The sequence below is a fragment of the Pteropus alecto genome, unplaced genomic scaffold (genome assembly GCF_000325575.1).
Source record: "Pteropus alecto unplaced genomic scaffold, ASM32557v1 scaffold76, whole genome shotgun sequence".
NCBI lineage: Eukaryota > Metazoa > Chordata > Mammalia > Chiroptera > Pteropodidae > Pteropus > Pteropus alecto.
The window spans coordinates 8348464-8365773 of record NW_006443138.1 but is presented as its reverse complement, the minus strand read 5'-3'; the positions used below and the strand labels follow the sequence as shown (position 1 = coordinate 8365773).

The 17310-nt window shown below is 36.6% G+C and overlaps 1 long non-coding RNA gene across 1 annotated transcript in view; it reads right to left on the bottom strand.

The window, feature by feature from the left end:
* Positions 1–1268: 1268 nt before the first annotated feature.
* LOC112472261 overlaps positions 1269–17310 on the bottom strand; it is a 48798-nt gene continuing 32756 nt past the window's right edge. The window contains exon 3 of the long non-coding RNA XR_003043594.1: positions 1269–1502. This is a non-coding gene — a long non-coding RNA (uncharacterized LOC112472261). The remainder of the gene's footprint in view (positions 1503–17310) is intronic.

Sequence of the window (17310 nt, the reverse complement as noted above, 5' to 3'; positions counted from 1 at the left end):
CTGATTTTTGTTCTTTTTTTTAAAACAAGCATTTTGAATGACACTCAAATAAATGAGACTGGTTCTATTTAATACCAAATCCTACTTAAACATATACAGCACTCCATACATCATCCAGTTAGAAACAAAGCACTAAGAGGGAGACAATTCCTTATGAAGAGAAAAACAACCATTTTTTGCCCTCAGAGTAGACATTCCAGAATTTCATAGTACTCATAAAATTATTTTCTGGTATTCCAACATTTTTAGTTAGTGTTAGATATCACATATAGATATTGGTGACCATAATAAATCCTAGTTTTCTATTTTCTAAAATATTTTAGCAATATTATTCTAGCTGCTTTACTAAGCAAAATCCTTTCAAAAAACTCTCGTTTTGGGAAAAAAGCTGTGAAGAGTCAAATCAAAAAGGCTAAAAAACTTGGAAAGTTGCTAGAAATCACAATCAGTTGGGAAAACAAAAAGCAAAATAATGATGATTTATCACTTGTATCCATCAGATTGGCAAAAAGCAAAAACAGACATTGCTAGTGGAGATGTGAGGAAAAGTCACTCTCACTGACTGCTGGTGGAAATGGGGATTTTAAAGAGCTTTTTGGAAGTAAATCTGGCACTATTTTTTAAAATTAAACATATATACTTACCCTTCAATCCAGCATTTCCCTCTTGGTAATGTAACTCAGAAACAGAAGCACTAATATGAAGGATATAGACACAAGATTTCTACAGCAGCATTAAGTATTATGGAAAAACAAAAAAATTAAAACCAAGTAAATACCCTTCAATAGGGACTATTGTCACATAGATTAAGGTATGTATATGCCATAGAATATTATATAACTTCCCAAAAGAGTGAATGGAGCAATGCTCAGAAGGATTACCACCAGATATTGTTGAGGGAGAAAAGCAGGATATATAGAAGAGTAATTTTATGAGCTCATTTTATAAATCATTGATCAAAAAGCATTATATATTTCTTTCTCTATGATTTATAAATACACACATTTATTTAAGGTTGTGTGATGATGGAAGCAAAGATAGAGGGATATATACTAGGTCGTTAAGATGGATTATCTGGAAGGGGTGGGAGGAATTATGGTGGAAGGTGAGGAAGATAAATGAAAAAGGAAAAGACTAACATAAGAAAAATTTGGTATGAAGGACATAGTCACATTTATGCAAAATTATATATGTATACACATGCAGAGGAATTTTTGAAATAACAAGATTTTATTAAAATAAAATATTTTCATCTTCTAGTTGTCAGGATCTCCACAGAAAAAGATAAAGAAGATGTGAAAGTTCTGGGAAAAGATAATCATGGCAAAAATATCGAACTTGAGGATTGGCTGATGACCTTTATGAGTCTAGGATTTCCAGTGCTGAGATCCAGAGCAGGTTGCATTCAATCATTTCAGGGTACTGGTGCCACCAAGTGGTGTCTGGAGCAATTGTTGGTGACATTTTCTTAGGACCTCCAATTCTTGGGATGAAGCACATACCTGTAATCATAGCACTCACATGAACAAGAAATACGAAAATGGATAGGGAGCAAATAGCCTTTGCCTTAGAATCTGAGCTCTCCTTGGTTTCTCCTACTGGCAAGTTTTCTGCTGTGCTTGACCTTCACTGTTAAATCCCTTGAGATGTGTTCAGTATTTTCTAACTACTTAGACTAATTTTACAACCTGTCTGACTTCTTTAGCTGCCTGATCTCTTACCTTTTCTTGGCCACCATCCTAGCCTGGCTTCTTGTTATTTCTTTCCTAGTGCCATAAGAATGTCTTTGACTTTCCTATCCTTAACCTCTCTCTGCTCCCATGCGGCCATAACCCACTTTTATACTAAGTTCCTTGGCATTCTGATCATTTAACAATGCTACTCAAAAGCTTTCAATTGTTTCTCTTTGCCCACTAGCAAACTCTGACCTCTGAGCACAAGCTTTTATAGGGTGACCATATGTCTTAATTTGCTCAAGATAGTCCTAGGTTACTGTTTTTGTGCTGGTGTAATTATTGTGACTTTGTTCACTCTCAGAAGTGCTCTGATTTGGATAACGCATTATATGGATAACCTAGCTCTTAATCACTTAGTTCTCCTGCCTCTAATACATACCATAAATTAGCTAACAGAAGAACGTATAAAGTTCGTGAAGGATGGAGGAATTGGATCCGAGTAGAGAAGGTATCTTTTCCTTTGGACATTCAATAGCCAAGTATAAATTATTTGGGATTTATTACCCTATTTAAAATGTATTTTATTTTGCCATTTAAGTGATAAATGGAGCTTTTCGTTTGAACTCTAGTAAGAAAATATACCTTTGTGATTTTATGTGGCTCTTTTTGTTTTTCACAGATGAGATTAGTCATATTTGGGACCTGGAGAGTATAACATTCGTAATTTGTTATCCAATGTAAAGAGATTTAACTAAGTGATAATACAGAAATTATACAAATTTTGAGGAGGTAGAAACACTTATACCATGAGCTCCTTCAGTATAATAGATCATCTTTTATTTATTCAGCCATTAGGACAGTGCATGTGTATAAATGCCATGGAGTAGAATTTAGAGCAGTCTCTGCCAGGTTATAGAACTTGTTTCAGTGTTTTTTATTTCTGCTTGCTGAATTTTGGTTGTATTAACAGGTTGCATATATATGCTATTTAAGGAAATACTTTTTCCTTAGCATACCATCAGTAGGAATGCACTGTGAGTCTTTCCTATAGTAAAACAGAATGTGAACCCGGTCACCCATTTTCTCTTACCCAGTCCTTTTCATAACCAGTTAAATGCATTTTCAAGACAACTATAGTTTGTGTTTTCGAAAAAGATTGTGTGAGAATTGCACCTGTATAGAGTTGGAGCTATAACTTCATTAACATCAGGTGCTATCTAAGTGACTAATTTGTTAGTCATTTAATGTCTGCATACTTCAGATTATATGGACTTTTTTCTTCTTTTTATGGTTTAGACTTGAGCCAATCTAAACAGGAAGTTGGAGATCAATTTAAGCTACTCTTAAACTAGTTGACAGTCATTCATTCATCATTATCCATATATCTCCAATGTGTCCATCAGGTCCTGGGCAAACAATGAAGAAAGAGCACAACTTCCTGGAGGGAGGTTTTCCAACAGACACATCTACATTCTCACACGCACACACATGCACAGACACACGCACACATAGAGCAACTTTAGCTTGCCATGTTAATGGTCAATGACTAAACTGCTCTCTTCGCTTTCTTTCCTAATGTAACTTATTCTTTGATACTTTTTCCTGATCACATCATCATCAGAAGCAGAATCAGGCTTTAGAAGTGATGGCACATCTGCAGATATCCGGCACTCTGTTATCTATCGGCTTTTCTTTACATATTTTCCCTTTATTTCCCTCCAAGAGTGTGTTTAACGGATAGACAAATTTAGATACAAATTTATGCCTCACGTTTGTAAAGATGCTCCAGATTGCGAGTTCTTCCAGGTCAGAGACTGTATATTTTTTAATATACAGACTCTGTATCTGACTGCCTGGATTTGAATCACAGCTCTATCACTTATCAGCTTTGTGACCTTGGACAAATGATGTAACTTCTCTGTGCCTCAGATTACTCATTTGCATAGTGGGGCTAATAATCTATCTCCTGAGTTTTATTTTTAATTTTTAACGGTTTTATTGAAATATAATTCAGATACTAGAAAATTCACCCACTTAAAATGTACAAGTCAGTGTTTTCTAGTATATTTACAAAGTTGTGCAACTATCCCCACCATTTAATTTTAGAATATCTTTATCATCCCTAAAAGAAACCTAAATTCCATCAGTAATCATTCTCCATTTCAACTCACAAGTTTTTATAAGGAACAAATGAATTAACATGTGAAAAGCACTCAGAATATTATCTGGCACCTAGTAAGCGCTATATAAGTGATTGCTAATATTTTTATTAATGTTATTATTATCAATATCATTGCTATTATCTTTGTACCTTCAGTCAATACAGTGCCTGAGACTTACTAGTTCCTTGCTAAATAAATGAAACAGTGAAATAATGGTAGACACCATTATTTCTCCAGCTTCCTAAGTAATGGTGGGAGAAATGCCTTATATTATGTATACTGCAGACATAATCCAAGGCACCATAGAATATATGTTAGAGCACAATACTTTAATGAAGAAAGGTATTTTAATATGGGCTTTTATCACAATGGCTGGACATGATCATGACCAAGGAAAATTAGTCCTAACTGCTGACAAATAGACTTGTCACCTAGAGAAAACCACAGACTCTGAGACTCTGTATAATTACCTGTAAAATAAAACTAGATTCACTAAATGCTTTCTAATTTTACTCCTCTTTCTAACATCCTGTGATATTGCCCATTAATAAATGTCATGAGAATTTTATGACATGTATTGTAACCTAGACACAAAGCTATATGACTTTCATTTTCTGATCTTATTTGTTATAGTTTTCAGAGTGTCTTGTGCTCCCAGAGAGAATATAAGATGGGTCATTCCTATCCTATAGGTTTTTCTCTGCCTATAGGATAAAGTCTAAACTCCTTGGAAGAGGATACAAGACTCTTGCGTCTCCTTTTGCCTGTGGAATACCTTCTTCAGTTCTCCTGGGAGCCATATAATTGATGATAGTTTGGGGGATATACCCAGATCTCAATGACTGCAGGCCAATAAAACTGTTATGTAAGAAGCCCTGTGCTCCCCTGGCCAAGGTAGACCAAGTCTCTCCTGGAGATTTTTAATTTTGAGTAAAGAGAAGAAAGGATTGAAATTAGTGGAGGCGATTGGCTTCAGGTACATAGCGTAGATTTTGTTGCTGACCCATACGGTAGGTTAAAGCTCTCTAAGAAGATTGTCCATTTGCTCCTATTACCTGAATTAACTGTCCTGGATTCTTTCAAAGACATGCTTCTTAAATGTTTTCTTTGCTTCTGAAAGTTATCCACATTCTTTCAATAAACTGTAGTCTCCTTTTTTTCTGTTCTCTTTGACTTAAGTTGGCAAAAGTTCGTTTCTCCTGACTGAACAAAACTTCCAAGCAAACAAAATTGACACAAATTCTTTCATGATTTGACCTAAGTCTAGTTTGCCAGAACCCATCTTCCAATTTAGGTTATATGTGTGTATGTGGGTACATGTGTGTGTGTGTGTGTGTGTGTGTGTGTGTGTCTTAATAACAGTAATATCCTATGTAAGTTTGTAAGAATTAGCCATTATAACTACTATTAGCATTCCAGACATTGATATAGAAAAAAAATGGTGAAGCTAAAAGATTGAGAAGATATAGGGGAGTCAGCTAAATGAGTAGAGAGAACAAGGTTTATTCACTTAAGAAGTCATTATTGAGTACTGTAGTGTGCAAGGTGCTGTTCTTCGTCACCCTCTTTCTAGGTGAGGGGAGACACATATAAGCTATACCTTCAAAGTTATTTGCTTGCTTTTTAAAATTTAAATAAATCTCTGTTGTAAAGTTATGCTAATAACCATTTGTCCCTTTTCCCTAAACTATGGAAGAAGAGAAAAACAATTTAGTCCAATGGAATCTTTTTATGGTATCATTTTAGATTTGCTCCTTTGGCTAGTCCTGTAGGAATCCTCCCACCTCTCAATTTACATTCTGAGTGGAGGCTGCATCATCCTTGTTATGTCATATGAGATGAAGCCCATTAAAGGAATCCTTGTACTTGGAAATTGCCCTTAACTGTAGCTTCTATGAAGAATCTAACATTTTATGTGAGGCTAGCTCTCTTCATAACCCTACTATAACCTCTGTACAATGACTCTGAGAGCCTAAGAATTAGGTATTACTATTATTCTGATTATAAAGGCAGAGCGCTGAGACATAAAAAGGGTTAAAAAAAACTTGCAAGTTCATATAGCCAGTAGGTGACAGGATTCAGATTTAGACAGTCACTGCTGAGTCTTCAGTCACCAAAAAAAATCCCTACATCTGTTTCTCAAGGGCTGCACACTCGAGGCAGGAAAGTGAATCCAGGTCTCCCAGTGACTGGGGAAGGGGGATTGCTGTACAACCTCAGTTTACCAGAAAGCCAGTAACTGTGAGTTCAGTTCTGACTTCACAGGGCTTCCCAATAGAGACTAGCATTATCTGGTCTCTTAAGAGAGACTGACATTGATCGGAAGCCTGCTCTGTACCGGATGCTGTGCCGAGCCCTCTTTTAGACGGCATGTCCTAGAAGGCTCACAACAAGCCTATGGGTAACAATTCCTGCCCATGTTTTACAGATGAGGATGTGAGGCTTGGGGAATGATATCACTTGCCTGAGGTCACACCGTTGTTAGATGGCTAAGCTGGAACTCAAATCTGGGCCCATCTAACTCTAAAGTTTATTTCACCCCTGGTATTACCAATTTTGATCTGTCTTTCCAACACCGTTAGTGGCAATGTGGTAATTGATGTGTATTTTAATGAGCTGAATGTTCCACAGAGAGTTTCTTGAGCTTTGTTCTCACCGCAAGATATTAGTGAAGCAAATGGTAGGAATTCTTGCCAAACTCAAATTGGGGTTATTCCCCTTATGTATTTTTCTTGCACATGGTCGATTAACCATTACAACCATTACATTAGTATTGAATAACCAATGTATTCTGGTTACAAATGTGGGAAAAAACATAAGCAAAAGAATCCGCTAAGCAGTCAGCTCAGTGTATCATTATACTGTGGATTTCATTATGGGTTATTTTGCAAGAAAATGGATACTTCCGAAATTCACAATTAACTTTGGCTTTCTTACTAGAATACAATTGACCGTTTAGTCGAATATTAGCTATTATTAACACAGGAAGAATGCCTCAGTCGTATTTCTGTGTTTGTAAGCATCATGAAGGTAAGGATTCTGGTTGCCAAGCACTTTGAGTTGATCAGGAGCCCAATGAATGCTATGGAATGAGTGGCAAGGATCTACTTAGTCTGAACTAGGAAACTGGCAACATTTGAGTGCTTCCTTCTTCTTCTTGACTACCTTTTTCCTCCTTGAATGCTTATCGCCCCTACCCCTAACCTGCTGTTCCTGTTTGCTCCAGGCCCTGAGTAAGATAACCTCATCACACTAACATTGGTGACTTGTAGAGTTATTTTTTTTTTTGAGAAGCATTTGCAATTTCCAAAGGAAGTCAGAGGTAAGACTGAGTTTATGTGGTAGAATTTTGCTATCCACAGTGGGCAGGGGTCCTCCAAGGCCTGTCAGACCAGTTTGGGAGCATTAGAGGAGCTTGAACGATGGGAGACAATGCTGTGCTCTGTGTGCAGGCATTAGCATGGCATTGCTTTGGTTGTGTCTGGGCTCCTGCCTTTATCTTTCCTCCAGTCTCATGGTGATTCTGTACCAAAAGCAGAATCAGAGATCAGAGCACCTGCCACCTGGCTTAGGACCTGTTGCACTCCATTTCTTGTCTTTCTCTCAGTGTCACATATGAGATTTTTTTTTCTCTCTTTGTCTGTGTATTCACTTCGTGCAGTGTCCCTGATCCGTGGTTATAATCACCACACATTGCAAAGGGTTATCAGTGCTGAGAACAATTAGTAATCACACAACATAACTCAAACAGACATCTCATCAGAGCCCTGGTGAAAAACCTCTATAATTTCATAGCATTTATCTAGAAGTTGGCATACGAAGGCCTTTGGGCCACATTCTGGCTAACACTTGCTTTTGTATACACAAGAGCTAAGAATGGTTTTCACGTTTTTAAATAGTTGGAAAAAATTAAAAGGATAATATTTTGTGATATATGAAAATTATACGAAATTCAAATATCAGCATCCATGCATAAAGTTTCATTGGAACACAGTCTTGTTTATTAATTGTCGGTGGCTGCTTTTGTACAATATAATGGCAGCACTTAGCTTCAAGAAAGACCTGCAAAGCCTAAAATATTTATTATCTCGCCCTTTACAGGAAAAGTTTGCTGAACCTTGATTTAGTCACTAACTAAGAGAGCTGCTAGGAAATCATTGTGAAGCAGATCCATGCCATTTTCCCCTTGTAGGCATTAGTTTTCCCAGACAGCTCTGCCAGCTTGATTAATTGCATCAGTGGACATTAATATTGGACGGACAATCAAGCTAATATTTGCCTGTGCTACTGAGCTGTCTAGGTTGCCTGGTAATGGTTGTGCCCTGCATGGGAATAATAAAATAGAAATAGAAGGAGATATAACTCCAAGTTAACATTATTAGTTTTATAATATAATTTTCTGCCCTGTATACATTTCAGTAACTGGGTTTAAAAACCATTATGGGTACAGAACAAAGCAAGACAAACATAATTCCTATCCATTTAGAAAATGAAGGCACCGAGAAATTAAACCAACTTCTTAACATTACATAGCTACTGAATGGGAAAGCCAGGTATCCCAACACCTCATTGCCTCGTGTTGCTTCTTGTTAATGGAACTACCATATGCACAACATTGTGAAAGATACCCTTATAAATTTCAGGCTGAGGCTCTTTTTAAAACTCATTTCCCTAGAAAAGCAGTGTAAGGGCATTTAGCTAATTAAATTAGGTCTAATCTATTCACTTCCTTCATTAGTAGGTAATGAAATTAACAGGATCTTGGGGGAGTTTTTTTTCTAACTTCCTCACTTGCGAGGATGGGATTGTTATTAGATAAAGCTTGGAATTAGGATCGAATGCATCTATGGTCCCTAGACTTTCATCCCCAATCAGTGGATCACAGATGCATACACTAACGTTAAATACAGGGTTCCACTCCACCCCCGCCCCAGAGACGAAACTTTCTTACAATATAGAAAGTGCTTAGGTGGTGGTATACCTGTGATCAAGGCTGTCGTGTATGTATACTTTGCTACCAGTGGTTTGCATTGTGAATTAGAGTTCATGGCTTTTGACACTAGAGTTTTTGATTTCCTAGGTTTTTTATAACTATAACCATACCTCCTCAAAGTGATGAGTTTCTACTTTTCTGAATATGTTGCCCCAACAAAGGGCATGTGTTTGCAAAGTTGCATCCTGAGCAACTACAAAGGAACTGTATTGCTTTAGGGAGCAATGCAAAGCTTATGACCTTAACTAGTATTTCTTTATATATGAAAAAAAAAAAAGAAGAAAAAGCGGGACCAGATGTGTGAAATTAAAGAGAATTAAAGGATTAATGCTATACATCCAAAATGTGTATAAATTTAGTGTCAGCATTTCCTTTAATTGATTTCCAGGATTCAGTCTTGGCAGTTCTACTCTATTGACGGTGATTCTATGTGCAATGTACGGATGAACATCTGATTAGTTTATTAAAGCAGAGTGTATTTATGTTCATTTTAACAGCTAAAATGTTTTCTTTAATTTGTTCTTTGACTTTTGTCCATATGTCTTTGTTTCTTGATGAAAATGGTTGAACTGTAATCAGTTTGAAACATAGTGTAGTGCAGTTAGAATTTTCACATAATGGTGGGGCGGGAGAGGCGGGGAGTGTTTTACCCCTTACAACTTGAGCAGTATCTATTCATCGGCCACATGATGTTGTGATAGAAAACCTGTGTAAGATTTGTCACTGTATTTCAAATGCTACTTTCTGTCTCTGCCCTGACTTCTGTCCAGGGTAACTCATTTATGCTAATAATAATACAACTATTATGTTGATTTGTTGTGCAAAAAAAAAAAAAAAATGAACAAGGCAAACCTTTATAAAAAATTCTCTTCCTTCTCTTCCTCCCTCTCTTCCTCCCTTCTTTTCTTCCTTCCCTCCCTTTTAACTGTTAATAGCTTGTTTGTTCTCCCTGTAAAAAAGTACACTAATGTTGTTCATCTACTCTTATACTCACCTGGGAGAAATAATAATTAACTTTGAACGTGGAGACAGGTGGCTGAGCAGACCTTTTGCAAATCTGGTTAATCAAGTCTAGACTGGAAACGGAACAAAAAGGAATACTCAGTGGTATTAATGTGAGAGGAGAGACCTGCATCGCAGCTGTTCTCACTAAGCTCATTGAAGATATTTTAAATGAAACAAACTGTTTGCTTTGATGAAACTGTAACACATGATGTAGCATGAAATGAGAGAAGAGTGCAAATCTCTGAAAGTCACACGGTGATGAGACTTTTTAAATTCGTATGCTTCCCTTGGGTGTGATGGCCTCATATTTGGAATGTTTTACATAATTATAAATGTGGAACTGTTTTGTGTTTTAAAGTCTGTTGTGGGTTTAGATGGCAAATGTGTACAAATTCATTCTTTTTTATTTTTTACCAAGATCAGCTTAGATAGTTTCTAGAATCTTCCTTGGGAAAGAAAAAAGTCTGTTAAAGTAGGCAGAGCTTTCTGAAGATGACACGTATAGCATGTGCATATATACTCTATTTTTTTTATGTTCTTAATATATCTATATTTGAGTGCACAGCAAGGTAGCCTTGTAAGGAAAATACAGTTTTATATAAAATTTGTAAAAAGAAGTGACTTTTCTTTTTCTAACTCCTGAAGGCATAGTTTATTATTAAAATAGCCCTGTGCTATGTCTTTCTGTCTGCTTCAACTGAAATAAACAAACAAGGGCCAAAGAATAAGATGTGAGGAAAGTAAAAACCACGATTAAACAGTTCAGGTAGTGGAAATTTACCTCGAAATTTTTCTGTGGAGAGGAGGTGCCCGTGGACAGTTTTCATATTGATTCTACTTCAAAAACATCTCAAGGTCAGATAATTTTGTGAGGCAAATTTTCCATTGAAAACAGAATATTGTTTCCTGGTTTATTGTAAGAAAATATTATCCTTTGAATATTGCAAGGCAGGGAAACTCGTGATTAGAATGACTGTTTTAGCAGGAAAGAAATGAGTCATTCAGTGAAACACCTTTGTCTTTTGACGAATAGACACATCTGTTTGTAACAACCACATGGGATTGTTAAACCTGAGTTTGTACAACGTAAGTCCTATGAAGGAAAAATTTTGCATGATCTTATTTGTATGTACAATGAACCCTTGCTCAGTTGCTTCGAATTCCTTCAGGTGGAGCTAATATCATACTTATATTCTAGGGTGGCTGTTAGGAGAGTAACATGTTAATGAATGTAAAACGCATATATGAGTGTAAAAAGCTGAGCACAGTATCCGACAAGTGTAAATGCTCTATAATGCTAGTTATTTGCATTTGAAATGCAAACAGGAATGACATAATAAAAGGCATGTGAATAAACTGAAATTTAAAATTAAAAATTGTTGAAGAGGGCAGTGGCAATTGGTTATATATTGCTCTAGGACTACGTTTGTCATTTGAAAGATGTTATCTTATGGGACATTGTTGGTGGCAATGTAGCCCTAGTAATGCATATAAAATGTAATTTGATGAACCTATTGTTGAGCTGTAGTTCCTAAGTGTAGCATCTCTAAGACCTGAGCTGGCAGCTACCACAAAGTATTGCTGATGTCTTAGTCACCTTGAGAGATGCAAATAGTAAAAGAATCTCTTTTAATTATAAGAGGCTACCAAAGACTTCTTTGCTGTGCTATCAGCATAGTTTTACCTGAAGAGGTATTCTCAGTAAGCAGATGCCTATCAATGAGTAAAAGTATGTGTGTGTGTGTGTGTGTGTGTGCGCGCGCGCGCGCACGCGCGCACGCACAAGCCCACATTTGTGTTGCAGGAGTGACTTCAAAAAGAGCAAGAAAATAAACCAGGGATCAGTGAGTACACTGACACCACAAAATTTAAAAACAAAAATAGTGGAGACTGGTTTTGGAAACTAGAAAGAGTATCTCAAATGTCTAGTGAAGATTCACATTCCATAATTCGCTGGGTTTTAAGAATTCAGCATTAGAATGTTGTGTAGTCCCTTCTCCTCTCTGCCAAGATCACTTCATTTTTGTCTGCATCTACATGCACTTTCCCTCCCTTTTCTCAGATTTCAGAAGAAGAAGTGTCCCCTTTGCTGTGCAAAGATCTGCTCTCCAGGTCAGTCTTCCCACCCCATCAAGGCCAGTGCCCTGTACTTTTATTGTTTCCTCTCTCATCTGTATTTTCAACCTCTTGACTTTTTTTTACTCTGACGTTGTAACTTGTATAAATGCTCAAGCATCTCATAAATATTTTAAAAATCTTTGTGTCCTTTTTTATCTACTTCCTTATCTCTTAAATTTCCTTCTCCACCAAATTCATCCCAAAATCCTGCATGCTTACCTCTATACCTTCAACGCCCATTCATTTGTTTAAAATGCAGTTTACGTTTTTATCAAAATGTAAAATTTGATTAACATATTTTGGTTTAAAGGGCAAAATAGTTCTCTAAGGCTTGTAACAAAAAACAGCCATCTCCCAGACTTTGCCAGTCTTGCAGCCCAGAGACAATACACTTTTATTTCCTTTATCTTTGGAATTATCAAATCTCTATATAACATACCACTCCTTGATTTTTCCACTGTAGGCAATATTTACTGACCACTTTTATGAAAGATAAGAATTTCTCTCTTACTAACACCATCCTTCGCACATCTACTTCCAAGAACTCTCTTTCCTACATAGTTACATATTAATTTTGATGTCACGTGACTGTGACTGTTAATTGTCATTCCCAGGTGAATCGTATGGTTATATTTTCTTTCTGCACATCTTTTTGTATTCCCTGGAGTGAATAATTTTTTCTTTCGCTCATTTGCTTAGTTTTTTCATGTACCTATTTAACCCCTCTTCAGTTGTCTAAATCTGTTCTGCCTGTGTTCAAACGCATCAGGAATTCTTTGGGTTTCACCATGTGCAGAGTTCTCTCCTGGAGCCTTCTGACCTGCTCCAGTTTGGGCTGGTTGTTATCCACACCTGGCACACAGCTGTCCTTCTGGAATTTCTCTTCATCACTCAGGATTTCCTCTGCCTCACCTTTAGGTGGATTCCCTGTTTCTACACCCTCATTTTGGTAGAATGCTCTCAGTAATTTCCGGAGAAAGGGTGCATGGGGAATGTGTGTAAATATTTGGGTCCTCGAATGTCTAAAAATGTGTGCAGTCTATCATCACACTTAATTGGTAGAGTGGCTGTATTCTGAGCCTAGAATTCTGAGCCAGAAATCACTTTCCCTTAGAATTTTTAAGCCATTCTAAGACTGTTCTTGTGTTGTCAAGAAATCCAAAGCCATTCTAATTCTTGACCTTTTGTGGGTGACTTAATTTTGCTTATATTGTCATTTTATTTTATTTTTCTCTCTAGGAACATGTATTTGTCCATAGCGTTCTGACATTTCAGGATGTGTCTCGATGTGGCTATATGTTATCTGTTGTATTTTTTTCTGGGCACTCTATGGATGCTTTCAATGTAGAAAATGTTCTTGAATTTGTTATTTGATGATTTTCTTTCCTCTGTTTTCTCTATTCTTTCTGAAACTTCTATTATTTGGATGTTGAACGACTTTGATTAGTTCTCCAATTTTCTTTCCTCTGTTATCTATCTCTTTATTCTTTGCTCTACTTTACAGAGTTCCTGAATATCTTTTAATCCCTTTCTGTTTCATTTCTGCAAATGTATTTTTATTTTTACATGAGCTCTTTCTTATTCTCCAATAGTTTCCTTTATCTGTATCTTCCGTTCATATTTAAAGGGTAATACATTTTCTCTCTGACTATATAAATGGTAGTTTTTTGAACTTTTATCTCCTTGTATAATTGATTATTTGCTGCTTCCTCTGTTTTGTCTTTCATATTAGAGGTTTTCTTTTGTTATCTGAGGATCCTTGATTGTCTGCTCATGTTTAAAGTAGTAGTACTAAAAAGCTCATCGAAAGTCCTGAAAGGATCGGGTGCATTCCACATTGTGGAATGAGGGCAAAATGGTGGAGTGCAGGTTGGGCTGTTTCTTTGTGGAATCCCTCATGTCAGTATATTATGTATTTTCTCTTTGGCTGATCAGAGTTTCTGGAGAAGACTCATGATCTCCTGCCTGGAAGACATAATCCTGGATGCCAGTTTTCTGGTGGCAGAGTTAGGGAAGAGGGCTGAAGGTTTTAAAATTTGTATGAAATCTTTCTTTATCCCCTTGAATTCAGTGTGGCACATCTCCAATGACTGTATTGGTGTTTTCTAGTGCAAAAAAAAAATTTTTTTTCACTCTGCTGACTATCAATTTTCAGTCTTCCATAAAGCCGGGAAGCCTATCTGTTGGAGAATGGAGGCCATCATGCAGTCTGCCTGTATTTTATACACTCAAATGACTCTTGTTGTTTTAACCCTGCCTTTACTCAAACTTCCAGTGGCATCAGAATCTGATGCCACTACTTCCAGAATATTTGAGTGGAGAATGTGGGGTATGAATTGGTTGGCTTTTTAGCTTTCCTCACTGTTGGTTGAGGATTTCTCTTTCTTGAGTTTGTTTAATCATTTACTACCCATCCACCAGTTTCCTAGCTTCCGAATTTTTTTTTTTATTATTATCTCCTTGCCTGTTTGCTTTGTCTTTACAGGTTAATAGCTTTTAAAATCTCTTTACTATTATCTTGGTGGATTCAGAAGAGAGTAAGGGGAAATGAATGTTTTCAATGTACTATCTTTAATCAGGTATTTTCACTCAGTTTTCAAATGATTTTTCCAGCCACACTTCCACACTACTGAAACTGCTCCAGCAAGGGAACAGATGACTACGACCTCAGCAGAACTTGTTTTATCCGGGGCATTTGAAATTTTCTATCATCCTCGAAACCATTCCCCTTTCTAGAATTTGGAACTCTCTAGTCTTGAATCCCTACTTCTCCTCCTTCCTGGTCCCTTCATGGTCCTCTTTCTTGGTTCACCCCTTTATTTTTGTTGTGCTCCAGCTATCTTTCCTCTGCCTTTACTTTTTTTTGACTTCTCTGCCTATCCGGGGTCATCGCATTCTGTTTCATGGTTTTAACTACCGCCTTGCTATGAGAGATTCGTGAATCTCTATTCCTGAATAGAGATTTCTACTGAGCTCTCATCTTTGGTATCCAACTTTCTTCTGGATGTTTTTACCTCAACTTCAACAAGCCCATAACTAAGTTCATCTTTTCTCCAAATTTATTTCTACCTCAATGAATGATATCACATCTCCCAGTAACTGCAGATAGAAACTTTGTTTCAAGTTGCATTAAAATAAGTAATCTTAAAATCTGACAACCCTATATCTGAGTTCTGTGTACTTTCTTCACATTGTGTGTGTGTGTGTGTGTGTGTGTGTGTGTGAGTGTGTGTACAAGCATGTGCACACATTCCTTCCCTACCTCTCCAGTATTACTACTTTGGTTTAGGTCTTTAATATCTCTCACCTGCCTTATTCCTATAATTTCTTAATGATTATTTCAGTCTCTAATCCATCCTCCATATTGCCATCAAAAGAATAAGAGAATAGTTCTTTCTAAAAACCAAAATGGATCATGATTTTCACCAGCTTTAAACTCTGTCAGTTATCCACTTACCATAGATAAAGTTAAACATTTTCGTTTTGCCTAAGAGACTCTCCTAGCAGTACAGGTCTTGGTACATTGGCTCATGTGGCTCTCTTTCTTTTTGAAAAGCCCCTGTCTCAACTTGTAAATGCACCTCAGTCATCTTTCAAAATTCGGCTCAGTTGTCTCCTTTTTCAGTTTCCCATCCATACCCCTCATTCAAGGTAGAATTAAATGTCCTGTCCTTTGTGGATTTTATAGGACAGAGATTGGAGAATGGGCTCTGGAATTATACTTAGGTCTATATTTTGGTTCTACTACTTATGACTTGTGAGATCTTGGATACATTTCTTCAATTTCTCTGTGCCTCAGTTTCCTCATCTATAAAATGTGGTTAGGAATTGTACCTACTAATGGGCTATGTGTTTTAAAGAAAACAACCATGTGAAAGCATTTAAAACAATCCCAGGCACATAAGCACTTACTGAAAGATACTCATTATTTCTGTCCCCACTATGTTCTGTATTAACCTTTATTATAACCCCTCTGACACTTTTTTTACCCTTATTTGTTTACACATGTCTTTACCCATGGTATTTTAAGCTTTTTTGAGGACAGAGACCGTGTATGATTCACCTCTGGGTCCCCGGAGAATAGCCTTCTTTCTGATTTACCAGACTATTTCAATACACATTTGCGGATGAATGGATATGGGAATAACAGTGGAAAGCATATGTGTCATTTGCAGTGTAGGGTAAAATTTCTGCTTTAATGGAAAACTCTGTTTTGGTTAAAGCATTCCCTTCTGGGTTATCCAATTCTGATTTTATGGAGGTTCAGAGTCTGTTCTTGCTTTTGAGCTATTTTATAATTTTTAAAATTGTGGGTAATTGATAGCATTAAATAATAATTCTTGTTTTGGGAATGCAAATAAATTCAGCATAGTAGAGATTCAATTGACCCCTCTCCCTCACTATGGAAGTAGCTAACGTTGCCTCACTCGCACATTCATTTCAATATTCTTGACCTATAAATTGTCTTTGGAGTCTTCTTTAAAGTTTTTGTAACTTCTTATTAACTCCTTCATTAGTAATGAGTTAAATGAAATCTTAACACATGTTCATTTGATATCTGTATGAGCACCATAACTTCATCTTTTAAAAAAAAATCCTTTAACAGTGCCCAAAACTTGTCTAATTATAATCTTGGATATTTTAAAACATTTCATGAAGTGATCTGAATGAGATATACTCTAGAGATGATCTGAAACCACCCTTCCTATGGGGCATCAAATTATCATACAAGATTACTGAAACACATTAGTCATTCAGGGCCAAGCTTGAAACCTTTGTCTAGCGGGAGGCCTGACTTCAGGATCTCTGTGTTAAAACTTGCACAATTCTTCTAACAACTCATTTCCTCCTCCCATGAGTCAGAGAACAAAGACTTTTTTTTTTTAAGTATGTAAAGAATCATATGGGGCCCTTATGGGGTTTTGGACATGTGGAATCAGAGATTTGGGAACAGTCTTGAGAATTATGGAAAGGAAGATTTGGCAGAAAAATAAAGAAAGGAAAATTGTATCTTGAACACCCTTTCAATCTTTATCAAATTATAACTATTACAAAGATCATTTAACCATAAAAGAGTCCACCTTAATTGGATTCACTTACTTCCGGAAAATGACAAAATATAAATTAGAAAAAGCTACTAAAGGAAAGCAGGTCAATTTAGGACTGGCTGCACAGAAAACTCTAATTTGGACTAACTGAAGGAAAGCATCAGCCTGAGTTAGTGGCATACCTTATTTATGGCAAACTTTGACAAGAAATGTAAGTTTATGAAGGTCAAGTGTTTAAAGTGAGATCTTAACTTGCCTTGCTTTAATGAGAAAATCCAAGTCATTTGTAATCAACACATTAATTGTAT